Source organism: Xiphophorus maculatus, chromosome 9 (assembly GCF_002775205.1).
Source record: "Xiphophorus maculatus strain JP 163 A chromosome 9, X_maculatus-5.0-male, whole genome shotgun sequence".
In the NCBI taxonomy this organism is placed as follows: domain Eukaryota; kingdom Metazoa; phylum Chordata; class Actinopteri; order Cyprinodontiformes; family Poeciliidae; genus Xiphophorus; species Xiphophorus maculatus.
This window is the reverse complement of record NC_036451.1, coordinates 8,159,023-8,174,739: the sequence shown is the minus strand read 5'-3', so window position 1 is coordinate 8,174,739 and position 15,717 is coordinate 8,159,023. Positions and strand designations below refer to the sequence as shown.

Genomic DNA, 15,717 nt, shown 5'->3' with positions numbered 1-15,717 from the left:
CAGCAACAAATTTACTAAATTGGAAACACTGCCTTTGGAATGATTGAAGAGTATCCTGCAATGCCCTTTCCAAAGTCATAATAGGAAATATTTCTGCATCCCAAGAACCACCAGTTTCTATCCCTCATCTTAGTCATCTCCATTAGCAGCTGAAAGTTCTTGCAAAGTTGTTATTTTGGGATAAGTCCTTTACTGTATTGAATTAAATTGTGATATTGAGTGCTGAGCATGTTTTTTTTTTGTAATAGGTTTTTTTGTAATCTGATTAGAAGTCAAATGCTTGGTCTGTTGATTTGTGTCAATCTTGCCTAGCTTCCTCAAGAACATGCAAGGTTGTTACATCCTTGAAAGAGGGTGTGTAAAAGAATAAAATATTATACATTTTTACAATATTATAAACTTTTGATTTTGTCTATATAGTTATTATTGCATGCTTAGTTATTTACACACAGCATACCAATACAAATTCTAAATCTTATACAACTAAATACAGCAGATGGTAATTTATGCCTCAGTGCAAAAGATTTTATGCAATACAGTATCCATGATGTATTCATGCACAACTGGCTCTAAGTGATTGGTTACCAACAGCAACCAAATCATCTCACAGCATCATTCATCAGCCTTGGTGTCCAAGGCAATATTGCATATGCACAAAGAAAACAATCTTGTTTGCACCTTATTTGTTTGGTCCTAAAACAGATAAGGTGGCAAACGTCAAGCACTGGGCATATCACTGCGTAGATTGAAGAGACGGTGAACATTAATGTTATTGTGATGTAGAAAGATATGATCTGCAAAGAACTGTGAGGACTGCAGAGGAGGCACTCTGGCAGAAGAACGATGATTTCTACCAAGGAAGAGATAACCAAGTGTTATATAAAATTACATGCACACACACAGGCATACAGAAGAGCTGCCTACACACAAGCATCCTTGTCCATCAGCCACTCTCTCCCTCAGTTTCCAGACATGCACACACAGAGTTAGACTTTGGTGAAATGAACACAATAGCACAACTTATGTAATTTACAGTTGGACACATCTAAAAATGTGAGAGATATCAAAGGCATTAAAAAAAACAGAGGGTTGAAATAAAAAGATGAGGATAATTTAAAAAGTGTATTTTCCTCCAGGAACACACATTTAACTTGAGTGACATGTTTTCTCTGATTGCAGAATTCCTATATCTTAATTTCAAAGTCAGTTTGTTTTGGGGGGTTTTTTCAGCATTTGGGTCCAAGCTATTTGCTTTTTTTTCTTCTCACAAATCACAAAAACCAGTTCTGAAGGTGAATTAACAGTTAATTAAAGTGCTTGTTCTCTGTGTTCCAAAACCAAATCCACCTTAAGATGTGGATTTGGTTTAAACGCAAGAGAAAAAAAATTTCATCTAAATATCAATCATTGAAAGAAGCCTTACTGGTTCCCAGAAACATTTTTTTTTTAAATCCGTTAGGTTCAAGTTTATTTTTAAAAATGGGATTTTAAAATTCTGGCATGTGCTCAATGTTGAGATTTTTGCCTTTCTAAGAGTTTCCAGTTTTTAAGATGTTTCTTTTTTTTAAATCAGATGAGAAGTGAAAAGTCCCTAATATCTCGTTAAGGCTGAGAAGCACAATAGTAAAACATTATCCAAAAGCAGTTAGATAACAGAATTACAGATAAAACTTTTATGCAATATGGATTTAAAATAAACTGTGCTGTACATGTGAAAAGAGCATATCTGTATATTCAGAACTAATTTAAATTGTGAGAGGTTGTGGTTAAAATGTAAGGCTCTACACTACTTGAATAGTACATGCTGTTTCAAGCCATTTTAATTACTGTGGTGGCAAGTCATTCCTAAAACAAAAGAGCTGATTGAGGATTTGAGAAAAGGGCCATATTTAAACACCTTTGAGTTCTAGTGGCTAACATTTTTAATAAAATACAGCATTTTAAGTCCTGGGTTGTTTTGAGATTTGCTTATTCTGTAGTCTCTGTCTTTGTTTAGATCAGCCTTATTTTTGTTTTTACTTTATTTCAGCTGTTTCCCACCACTTTCTCCTTAGAATTAACCCAATGTTTTTTTTGTTGTTTTTTTTCCCTAGCAAAACAGTATTAAGTTTGACATATAAGACATGTAGAGTGGAATGCCCACCAGTACAAGATAAACAATGAATGATACAAATTCACATAGATTTCTTTTGTTACTCTTTGCTAAATAAAAAAAAGATGAAATCCAGAAATTATTTCTTTATACAGAAATCTAAAGCTGATAACATCAGATACTAAGTGTATACATTCCCATGGAACAGTTTTGTGCCTTTTAGAAATTTTCAGTCAGGGATAAAATCTGCTTAAGGAGGACATGTGTCTCAATGGATGAAGCAGCACTGTTTTTGCTGGTGGTATGTGTCATGGCACCAGTGATGTCATGACCTGTGTCACACTCACATTTACAACTTCACACCAAATTGGCTCATTATATTTTGACACTGCATTTAAGATCTATTTCCTTTCCAGGTACGTGATGAAGCAAAACGTGGCACTTCACGAGATCTGAAAGGAAATGTGATCCATGAGACCTATTTTCTTCTGACACATATGATACTTAGTTAAGGTAAGAATCTTGCAACGAGCATTTTGTGATTCGTTTTAATGACATTGTACTAGAATAATGCAACACCTCATTTTCTAATTTGTTGCTGTGTCTCTCATACTGCTGTGTTTCGTGACCCAGGTTTAGTCATGATGTATTCATGCACACTCAAAACTCTTCAGCCATTACACAGCTGTGTGGTCTTTTTTACATTTACTAACTTGTACAGTTTTAATGAAAGCTTCCTGCTTCTTTTGTAAAGCTTCATGGAAATCTTGTTTGCCTAGATAATATGTTTCAAACTTTGGATATGCTGCCATGTTCTTTATTTTAAGAAACTGCAACGTCATTCATACTTTAAACAGGTTTCTATATTTGATTAAGTTGTTTTGTTTGGGAACTCTCCACCACCAGTTACAAAGCACACATCCCAACAGAAGTGGAATTATTGGATTCCAATTTTGTTGCCAGATCAATGTTTATTACTTTGATCTGCATTGTGGTTTCCACAAGACCACACTATGGTACAGTGTCACATTATGTGCTGAGGTCAGTAACACCAATAGGAACCAAAAAGAAGGCATGTACATACCCCATATTTCAAGTACTGTTCCTTTTTCAAACTTTTCTAAGTGAATCAAGAAAAACAGTGATCAGAGATAATATGCCTTAAAATAACAAAACAACAATAGTTTGCTGCAAATACAGTACATGTATTAATGGACAAAGTAATATATTCTAAATAATTTAATGAGTATTTTATTGATATAAAATAAAATAAAACTGAACATTCTAATCTTAATGTAAAGATAAGTTTCCTATACAGAAAATGTCTATAATTTTGAAAAATCCAAGCAGTGCAATAATTGCACATTAATTTGACACATTAGAATCTATTAGTATGAATAAGTGTCCTAGTTGTCAAGGTTGAACAACCTATGACCCATATTCTCACGGATTTTCATCAGCAGACATTTCTGAAGCCTTGGGAAGAAAGCTGAACTGACAATGAGGTTCAGTGATAAAGAAAAGACACAGAGCAAAGTACCTGTATTATGCTTACTTCTTTTTCTTCTTGTAGATCCCATTAGAGTCATAATAAATGAAGTCAGATCCCTGGAAAACAGTAAATAGATCTTTAAGTAAACTATTCAATTTAATGAAATGGATATTGAATGACTGAAGAGAATTTCAGGGATTTCAGTTAAGAAAAACGCTTTCAGCATCTCAAGAAGTATAGTTATTCCAAGCATCACAGCATAATGCCAGAGAAAATTGGCTGCATTACAAAATGTGTGGGATAGAAAGTGGTCAAATTCTGTTACAAGAACTGTTTTTTCCAGCACTGTTTCTAAATAATATCAAAATTACTAACACTATTGCCATTTACAATTATTAATTTCTCCTAATCAAACATGTTACATCTAAAAGAACTTCTAAAGGAGTGTCAAAAAAATGAAATTAGGAAGTGGAATTTGATGCATTTAATCAAGATAACTTCTGATTATAGATAAGGCAAGTAGAAAAAAAGTCATGTTTCCAGTAATAACAGTGCTAAGAAAAAAAGATCTTATCCTGCACCATGCCTCCAGCTAGGCCCATGAGAAAATGTAAGGGCATGTAAACCCATGTGAGGGCGTCTAAACCTTGATAAACATGGATTTATTCGTAAGTAGCTTTTATCCAAAAAGTAGCTACTTTTTCACATCTTTTTCATTTCCCTCTGCAGTTTATTTCAATCCCCCCAAAGTAGCAAGTCTTTCTTTTCCCTTCATCAAGAGAGGAAATGATGTCTTTATGACCTACTAAGCAAAAGATAAGATGTCTGATGAGCTGGTGTTTATTTAGCAAATGGTTATCACCATTGTCAGCAGTAAATGCTATCAACTCATTTATTTTATCATTGAGCATTATATAGATTGACTTTTTTCCTCTCAGACTGATGACAACTAAATACTGCTAACATGTTAAAACAACAGTGCTGTAATGTGAAAGCTTAAATTCATACTTGTTGCAAAATTTGCTTGTATTGTGCTTGCAGGAAGTCTCAAGTGTTTCTATTATATCAGCTCATTTCAGAATTTACCATTTAAGCCCTTTAAGAATATGTGGCCAATAAATTAATTTTGTGATTTCACATTTAAATTAGTTACCTGCTCACATCTTATACGTACAAGTAAAAACACAAATGTAAAACAACCTGATTTTATTTCATTAACAAACAAAAGCAGACTGGGTTATTTTTGTGTTTTTTTTTTTTTTGTCAAATATACCAAACTAGGTAATATAAGATCTTGGATTATTTTGGTATAATCCCAAATCTCAACATGTACAATTTTACACAAAAAAAAAATCAGCAATGAACATCTTTTAGACAAGTTAGAAAAATTAAAAGATTATGCAATTTATAATTTTTTCTAACTTGTCTCACAGATGTTCATTGTTCATATATTCAGATGTTCATATATTCGTTGCATGGACATCAGTCACCCGGGCGCATGTGATTCTAGACCAGAACGACTGGACAACTTTGCTCAATTTCTCTGAATTTTTAGTTTTACTCCACTGCATGTCTTCCTCCCTTCTCTTTCTGCCTACTTCTGTCTTTGTTACACTGCTGAAAATGATGGACCAACTCATCTCTGGTACAACATTTTGCATAAACTGTAAAATAGAAAACACAGCAGGTCACAGAAGCTACTCGGTCTGTTGTCTCTGAAACTGCTTCATCAACCACTGGACAACTTCTTTTGCTTAACCATAACAATAGCACAATACAGTTGCACTGTAAAACTCAATAGTGAAACAGCAGTTTCTTATAACCAGCTACATTACTGTCTGTATATTTCTACAGTTTTATTTCCATATATATCCCATTCATTAACTGACTAAGTCACCAAAATATATCTTTCTTACATAAACTACTACCATAATAAATTCTGATTACCATTTTAATGCTTTGAATTGTTTAACCAGTTTTAAATAATTTTAAATCACTTATGAATTGTATTTAATTCCATTTTTTTTTTTTTTTTTACCCCTCCAGGGGTCTTTTGTGGGCTCTAGTGTCCCTTATATGACAGTAGGCTGATAGGAAACGGGGAAGGAAAGAGGGGAAGACATGCGGCAAATGTCATCGGGTCCGGGAGTCGAACTCGCGACGGCCGCGTCGAGGACACAAGGCCTCCAAATACGGGTCGCGCTAACCACTACGCCACCACGGCACGCCCCTAAATTCCATTTTAAATGAATTTCCTTAACATATTTCTATTATATTGCATCTTAATAAAATCAATAATTAAAAAAAAATAACTAGAAAAAATATATGGAAAATTTAGTGCAGCTTTAAACCAAAAATAGCTGAAGGGAAAATACAGGCTTTAATCACATCCGATTAACTGAGTTAGCACAAGAACTGAACCGCTGTGCACCATGGACCTTACCACAGGGGCCGCTTTTTATTGGTTGATGCCCATTCTACGTGGTCACATGCGTGGCCGTCTCACAAACACACGCTTCCCGTTAGCTAAGTACAGCATAATGGCAGCACTGATACAACTTTTACACCTTGAAGCCTGTCTGCTACACAGTCTTACGTTAGCTAAACAGATCAATATCCAATGTGTCTGTATCTGACATACACTAAAGATTTTATTTTAGCAGAAAAGGCTTAGGACTAAACTGTTACTCGTGTTAGCCACGTTAGCACCAAGTACAGCTAGTCAATCAACCATCGCTGTGTTCAGGGAAGCGCTGATTAATAATCGAGAAATAAATATCAAGCCTGGAAACTTGATATCGTAACGGGCTGAATGTTATGTTTTTAACGTAATCTTTGCTCATCTTGCGGGGAGCAGGCGGTTGTAACAAGTAACAGGTGTGCTTAAACTACAAAGAGAGAGAGAGAGTCACAAGGTAAGAGTGGTTTTGAGTTGATCACTTGTTTGGGTTATTTTACCTTTGTTTCCCTTTGTGAGTATACGTCATTCACAACAAACACCAGATAGAACAAATATATTTCATAAAATTTTAACAAACAAATGGCTTCTACCGTGATAATAATGTGAAATTAAATTAATTATATCCCACCCTCAGAAGATTTGCCTTTACCTTTACAGAGCTCTTTGGTTCCTGCTATCAGTCTGTAACTTCTCATATTGAGGTCATCAAACCAAATGTCAGATCTACCATAACTGACTGACACCTGCTGGCCTCAGATTTGCAACCAGCTTGTGACTGAGAAACCAGTAACCTCCTCCCAGATGATGACATAAACTTGTTAGTTCCTCTGTCTATTGTAGTAGCTGATATATTGTGAAAATCCGGTAGAAATGATGCACTAATCGAGTCATGTTTACATAGAAACAACTTGCCGCGAGGCTTTGTTTGTGAGACTTGCGGTCACGTGGGTCGGTTGTGGGCGAAGCTTGGTAAGGTCCATTGTCCTAGCCTAATGCTAAATTTGGCTTCAAATTTACCTCAGCAGTCTATTTTATACAATCACCTCATTACATAACACATTTACTCTATTTAAGGCAGGTTACAGTCATAAACTCGTGCTTTTACTGGTGCCACGAGCATTTCGATAGTTAGCTTCTGCCGTTTAGCTTACGAAAACATAAAACGTTTCTGCGGCCCGACACCGTGACTGCCTCGCACCACCAGGCCCACAGTTTCACCTCAGTGCAGCAAAACATCTTCATAAATTCTTCAACGTGTGATTTCACTCTAGCTTGTCCTCCTTCCTGCCACGAGGTACTTATGAGACATCGTTACAGTTATCTGTCATTTATATATTATTTACCACCCAGCTTACCTGTAAAACAGAAAACACAGAACGCTGCAATGGCTGCGTAGTGATGGCCAACTTCTTCTGCCGGCTAGATTGTCAGCAACTGGTGCATACGGCACTGAGCGCCCTCTGCTGGCATAACGTACTACACTTTTAAATAATAAAATAGACTAACAGTAGTTTATCAACAAACAAGTAAGCTTCTACAATAAAATGGGGAGCTTCTTTTTTATGTACCCATCTATCATAGTGCCATTTCTGCATTGCAAAGTTCAACTAGTCGCACAAAAATCTTGACAAGGAAATAGTCAGCAACAGAATATATTTTAAGCTACCATTACCTCCTGAAGTCTGTTGCTATACCTTGTTCTGTTATGAAGTTGCTTGCTTTTTAGCTACAGATACAATTGCAGATATGCACACAAACTCTATGTCCATATATGTATGGCATGTCTTTTCTTATACAACACCATGGCTGAAAAACAAAAATAAACATTTTGTTAAAAGTCATTATAAACCCTAACAGTCATATATGGAATTCTATACTCCTAACTCTCTCTCTTTTTTAACATTTTTTTTTACAAACAACAAAAGAAACTAGTCAAAGCGCCTCTAACCATAACACCGTTTTTTCATTTTCTCTTTTTTTTCAGCCTCACCTGTATTTGAAATATGCCATATGTTCAGATGGACACTGGGTGAGTTCAACATCTGTCATCTTGCAAGGACCTGAATGCACATTTAAAAACATAAATATACTGTACACTTTGTTCTGTATTAACAAAGTGTTAATACAGAATCTTCGTAGGCATCAAAGCATATCACTGCATGATGATTACCTGGATTTCTGATCAAAACTCTGACTCACTACACGCAGACTGAAAGTGCTGTATATGAAAATAGTTTTAAGCAATTTTTTAAGTCTTTTGGGTGATGAAAACACCCTCTTCAACATCCATATTATGTGGGTATCATTTGCAGCCCCATTCAAAACTACTGGACAACTAAGTGTTTGTTACTTAGTCTTCGTGACACATATGAAATGCCAACTCATTCCAAGTAATGGCAGCACCTGTTATTTATCAGGTAACGTAACATTTTGCAGTTATAAATTGTGGGTCAGACGTGACTGTACATGCATTATGAAGCTACTCACACTGGGTCATTTCAATTTCTTTAATTAGCCATTATAATTCCTGTGTGTTTCTTACAAATGACGTCAGAATTTGTTAACTAGCTATTTCCATGAACATGCAGGATTAGAGCATCAGGTTTAAACAACACCTGCTAAGAATCTCAGTGTGATACGGACATTAGTGCAGTCACTTTTCCTAGAATAGTGATTACATAACATGTTTTCTCACTTTTTGGGGATTTTTTTATTTGCAAAATTTAAAAACAAAAAAATACTTGTTGGTCAGCAGGTACCAAAAAAGCTAGAAACTTTGTAAATAAACTGACATGAATGGGTTGTATTTAGGTTTTTACCCCATTTATATTTATTGCTATGGATTTTGCAGTCAATCACAATCACTAGATTCATAATAATTAATAGTCTTTTTCTAAATAAATATATTTTAGAATTATTATAAATAACACTATGACCTAACAGAGCCAGAGCAAACTGTACATATGGAGAAATATTTTGTTCTAAAGCATTAAACATTTTTACATTTAAAAATATGTGACAAATAATTAGATCATATGCCATGTGCATTAAAAAGGAAATTATCATGTATTTGACATGTCTTTCATGAATTAATTTGGTGCCCATAAAATGTACTTTAACTTATTTGAAGTGATGCGTCTTTTTCACATTGAACTTCACAACCCTAATATTTATTGACAAGAAGCTGAAAAAAAGTCAGCAAAAGATTACAGATTAAGAATATCAGAGTACCCTAAATTAAAAAGTTGTAATCTATTGACTTTAAATGTCAACATTTCTAATATTGTTTTACACTTCTTTTCCCAAAAGAAAGTAGCACAATTGCGTCATGCAGATTTTTACTTGTTTTGTACTGTGCTTATACTGCCATCAGGTGGCTGAAAGTAGGTAAAGCATTTTTATAGTTTTGATCAGCTAAATCTTACTGCATACAGGCTAAAACATAATACAACCAGTGGCGGAGCTAAACTTTTAAAGTTGGGGGGCTAAGGGGGGGTTAGGGCTAACTCGAGGGGGGTCGGGGGGATGTGGCAAAAATGAGAATGTGTGTGTATATATATGCTGTCTTTGCTGTCTTCAAAGTCTGATGTTTCCTTTAAAGTCCTTAACATTTTGCAGTATTGCCTCTAAGCTGTAACACTTGGATCACATTTAAACTATAGTTTAGGTTTCCCTCAATAATTTGTGGCAAATTTTTTCAATTTCTCATGGCAGAACTGGTGTGACTGTGATAGGTTTGTAAACTGCTTTGCTCACACACACCCTTTTAGTTTTCTTCTAGTTTTTCTATTTTTCTCCTGTTACTCTCGGATCATGGCTTGGTAGAACAAATAGTCATGTATTTGTTTTTAAGTATTTTGAGCAGCCTACTTAAAGCAGTCTACTTAAAATTAAAATATTTTTATTTTCAAAGTCATTATTTTTTAGTTGTTTCTTCTAGGACATTCTTACTTATAATTCCAAATTAAAAGTCAACAGTTAAATTTCACACAATTACATGGAGGAAAAACATAATTTCACCCACTTAACCTTTTCATCTAATATCATGTTTTGCTAAGATCTTATCTTATTTGCTTGTCAGGGTACTTAAATTGAATAAGTAAAACCCATTTCCTTAGTATAATTTGCTAATAAATCCATTACACAGAGTATATTTCAAAATAAAAAAAACAGAACTGCAACACCATGCAGCTGAAGAAAAAGTCACAAAGCTATTTTGAAAATATGCACATAACTGAGAAGAATTGCATTTCAGTTTACTAAACTGAAATGCAGTTTAACCTTTATAACTAAAGGTTATAACTAAAGTTATAACCTTTAGTTATAAAATAATTAAAAGACATTAAATGTCACTGAGTTAGCATTTAAAAAAATATATTTCTATCAAAGTTTTCCATTCATCTTTACTGCCTGAATAGTTGAAATAAGCCCAAATATATATATTTTTAAAAAGAGATATTATTGACTTTTAAATGTGTAATATTGCTGACAACTCTTTTTTTTCCTGTGGGGTGCTAAAGTTCACCAAAATTCAAAGCTGAACAATGATTTGGGGTAGTGATGTTTTTCTTTTAGCCACAAGATGGCACAACAAAACCCTAAAATGTCCAAAGTTTTTTTTAACTAGATGCATTAAAAGATGTATGAGACCTTTATGTCTGGGTATGGACTTCAAACAACTGATCGTTAGAGCATTGATTATTTTAGGTCACCATTATCCTTTTTTATCTTCTGGCATTTTCCTCTGTTTTTTTCCCCTCTGTCTCTGTGCCTCCTTCTCACATTGATTAAACATCTTTTCAGTGCATTCTTCTTGTTTCCCTTAAACAACAGCAGCCTAGAAAAAAATTTCACTCTAATTGCTGGAAGTTAAATAAAAACAAACCTGAGTTACTATCAGTGACACCAATACATACAGTGAAGCTAGACTCCCAAAAGATAAAGATCCCATTGTGCTCCTTATTTGCTCAATTACAAACAGTCTATATGTTTTGATTTCTGGTTTGTTACTGATAAATCAGTGCTAACAGTTCAGCATAAACACCACCTGGGCCAATGCAATCATCTGAGAAGTTCCTAATCAATCCCCATGGTGCTGATTTTTGGTCTAAGGTCATATGTAGACTGAATAATTAGAGCAGTTTTCAAAGCTATGTCAGTTGGAGGCATAAGGGAGTCCGGAGGCACCATCTGTATGGGTTCACAGGGAGGAATCAATATAGCAAGGTTGTCCGATATGTTTGCACTGCAGGACTTCGTGTGTAATTGATAAACTTCTCATTTTAATTGGAGGTTTTTCAATACTGTAAATGATGCTGAATGTGGAAGAAGATACTGAGGCTCTTAAAAGGTGGAAAATTCTACAAAACCTTATCCCTTTAAAAGCTGCTACTAAACTTCATGTTTAATTGTGCTTTTGTTTTGAATTGATAAAGATTTGTTCTGGATTTAAATTACTCCACATTTTATGAATGATTGCATAGCAGATAAATTGTTTTGAGAGATTAGCCAAACAAATAAAAATCCTAATTAGGTTTAAAAATAGCAGAAGGCTTTAAATTAAATCATTATGTATATTGATTTTGAAAAACATAAGAATATTAGCATTTTTCAAATCGTCATTGTGGCAAGATCATGTAAGTTTTTCTTAAATCGATGAAAACTCAAAGTTATGTATAGCTGGTTAGCTCAGCTGGTCGGTGAGGTGCTTGTAATGCCAACTCATGGGTTCAATCCCAATACTGGCCAATTAAAATCTCTTTAAAATCAAATAAAATTTTATTTGTATAGCACATTTCAGCAGCAAGGCATTTCAAAGTGCTTTACATCATATCGAACACAGAAACACAATGCAACATAGAATCAACAATCAAAACATGACATTAAGTCAGGTTCCATCAATAAATTTGTAATTGATTACATTTCAAATACAATCCTAAACAAGTGGGTTTTCAGTCAAGTTTGTATCCATAGAAGGTTTACCTGTTACACTCCTACTGTGTTATATGGAACAAAATACCTATTGCTATTTTTATTCCCACTCACGCTCACAATCACACAGTTTAAAAACGATGTACAGTAGACAGCATTTTAATGGGCTCCTGGCACAAGGCTCCGTACACCTCTTTCACGGAATTTCGAGCAGGGACTCTGCCGTCCCTCACGGAGTTTTGTGCAATTCTATGGTACCTGTTAGTGTCTAGAATTTACAGGGTTTGTGTTACGCGCAGTGACCCTCAGTCACTCGCCGTTTTTCTTCCGGCACTAGGCTCCGTACACCTCTCACGGAATTTTGCTCTGGGACTCCGCCGTCCCTCACCGATTTTTGTGCAATTCTATGGTACCTGTTAGTGTCTAGAATTTACAGGGTTGGTGTTCTTTAGAAAATCAACACTTCAAAATAGCAGAAGGTTTTAAATTAAACCATCATGCATATTGATTTTGAAAAACATTAGAATATTAGCATTTTGTCAAATCTTCATTGTGGTAAGATCATATAAGTTTTTCATATATCGATGAAAAATCAACATTATGCATGTCCGGTTAGCTCAGCTGGTCTGAGTGCGGTGCTTATCATGGGTTCAATCCCCATACTGGCCAACTGAAACATAAAGTCTTTCAGAAAATCAACACTTCAAAATAGCAGGAGGCTTTAAATTAAACCATTGTGCATATTGATTTTGAAAAACATTAGAATATCACTGCTTTTGTGAAGTTCATGTAAGTTTTTCTTAAACGGATGAAAACTCAAAGTTATGTATGGCTGGTTAGCTCAGCTAGTCAGTGTGGTGACTGTAATGCCAAGCTCATGGGTTCAATACTAATACTGGCCAATTAAAATTTTAACTCTTTAGAAAATCAACACTTAAAAATAGCACAAGGCTTTAAAGTAAACCATTATGCATATGAATTTTGAATATTAACTCTTTTCTCAAATCTTCATTGTGGCAAGATCATGTAAGTTTTTCTTATATAGATGAAAACTCAACATTATGTATGGCTGGTTAGCTCAGCTGGTCAGAGCGTGGTTCTAATAAAGCCAAGGTCATGGGTTCAATCCCCATACTGGCCAATTAAAATATTAACTCAGAGTAGAGCTGCTGCTCCTTCACAAGAGCCAGTTGAGGTGACTCCCTCTTGAGGTGTTCCAGACGTGTCCCACCCTGGGGAAGACCCAGTACACGCTGGTCTGGGAATGCCTTGTGATTCCCCTGGAGGAGCTGGAACAAGTAGCTGGGGAGAGGGAAGTCTGGGCATCCCTTCTGAAGCTGCAACCTGACCCCGGGTTGCAGCTTCAGCGGAAGAAGATGGATGGGTTTTTTTATTGATCTTAAATTTATCACCTTTCTATGTGTAATAGAAGCCTAATGAGCCAGACAGATATGGGCTAAATGGGCAGTTACCCAGGGCAGCACTAGAGAGGAACAGAGTGCCCATGAACTACTAAAATGAAAAAAATATATATTTTCTGTCAGTTTTGCTCTGAGGAGGTCTGTTTCTTCTTGAATGAACGTAGAGTGGAGTAAGTTTCCCTTGCTTACCTCTAAGTGCTGGGAGACTACGTTACCTGCATTCTGCCAAAAAATAAAAACCATTATGTGGTTGGTTAAAGCATTCCAGAGCTAGTTCACATTTTCCTTGTGAAGTACACAATATGATGTTGAACACTGTGGTGATTATAAAAAAAAAGGGAATTGCAATCTTGTTACATTGCTATAAATATGTAAAAAGATAAATGTAGTCAATCAATGAATGATGCTAACAATTTAAATGTGAACAAATACATTTGAATGTTTAGTTCATAATCATGCTGAAATCTATAAAAAAAAATCCACAGAGCAATGGATATATTTCTAACCTGAAGTAATGAATGTTCTGCATGCATTATTTATGGTAACAGGTGTTTGATATGGAAAATCACTTGCAATTAATTCCAAAGACCCCAGATAATCAAAATGATCGAAGAAACTCAGCAAAAGCCTCTTCTGTATGAAAAACCGCACCATGAGAAAAATAACATTGCTCTGTGCTGCATACATATTTGGTTTTCTCCTAAAACTGATGAGATACCTAAAACATCTTTTCAAACTCTGGGGCATCCAGTCATTATTATGCTGAAAATAAACATAATAAATTTAACTGTTCTGCATTCATATTTTTTCATGTCTTCAATTCATTTTTTGTTCCCTATCAGTTTGCACCACTTACCCTCCTTGGGGATGTTTGTTAAATGTGGAATCTTGGAAAAACTGAACAGGAATCTTAAGGGAAATATCAGCCATGGGCCCTACAGCTAGACGGCATGTTGGGCAAAACCATTTACAAGTGAAAGGCATACAGCTGGATGTGGTTTACACAGAGTAATTGCCTTTGGTTTCAGGGGAATACAGAAATGTTTCTGTACTATAATCAATAAAAATGCACTGGCTGGATGTCAGCAGCTGTTCCACTCATATGGGGATAAGAATATTAAATAGATTAATTAATGCTCTTCCTATTGTCTGTGGTGCTTTGGGGGCTGTGAAACATACATTTCACAGGACTGTTCTTTAGTCGCTCTGTGTTTATTCAGTTCAAGTTATACAGTGAAATGTTTTTCACCGCCTATGCGTTCCAAAAAAAATTCTCCAGAGGTTTTTAAACAAAAAGTAAAAAGTTTGTGCACATTAATTATCGTGCACTCTAGTTAAATATCATGCACTATTTTTCATGCTGCTGACAAAAATATATAAATCATTAAGAATCTGAATACTGTTGCAAAAATACACTTTTTTGAAGTTAGAAACAAAGATTTTGTTTGAGGTGCTTTCTAGGTCTTACATATAATGACTGCTTCTATTGTCACTTTTATATAAATCCATTTTGTGATTACTTATTTTCTTGTGCTTATTCAATAAAAACAGTATACCATGACAATGGGTTAAAATTGATGTACTTCTATAGTAAAACTAAAGGTTTTCATTACTGTATTGTAGTGGCTATATACAGTATATATACATATATATATATATATATATATATATATATATATATATATATATATATATATATATATATATATATATATATATATATATATATATATATCCTTTCTTAGTTCAATAGTTTACCTTACTCGTTGGCTGAAGTCCTGAGGAAACTCAGCCATGGAGGCCTCTGTGGAGCTAATCATACAACAGAAACCATAGATCCGAGAGCACACTGGGGCCCACCCATCCGGCATTGCAGGACATATAATGGGCTGCCCAGAGAGACCTGTTGCCACACTCCCTGCTCCAGAGTAAAGCTAGTCGTTCCACTTCTACTCCCTGGGGAAGCCTGGCTGCAGCCAGTGAAGGCACAGTCTAATTTAAGCTGTTTAATCTGTTGAGATATAGAAGTTCCACATAAGGCCAAGGTGCGATAGACTTTGAGGACCAAGTCCCCTGCATTGCCATTATTATTTCTCTCCTCTGAAGATTTTCTGGCTGCAGCAAGATGGTACAAAAAAGATACAAGAGTGAAGATACATTATGACGAAATATGAATTATAATATGTGCCAGTTACCTGAGTGCTAGCACATTATAATAAGCACTTTGTCCAATTCTGTCATCTTGCAAAAACACACTAATTCCTACAGAAATTCTGAAACATCTGAAAGTCAAGCAGAGTAGTATGAGGGGGTGAATATG

General features: G+C 35.1%; 1 non-coding gene across 1 annotated transcript; it reads left to right on the top strand.

Moving 5' to 3' along the window:
• Positions 1-13,043: 13,043 nt before the first annotated feature.
• Positions 13,044-13,117, top strand: trnai-aau. The gene has a single exon. It is a non-coding gene; the product is annotated as a tRNA-Ile (tRNA).
• Positions 13,118-15,717: the final 2,600 nt, after the last annotated feature.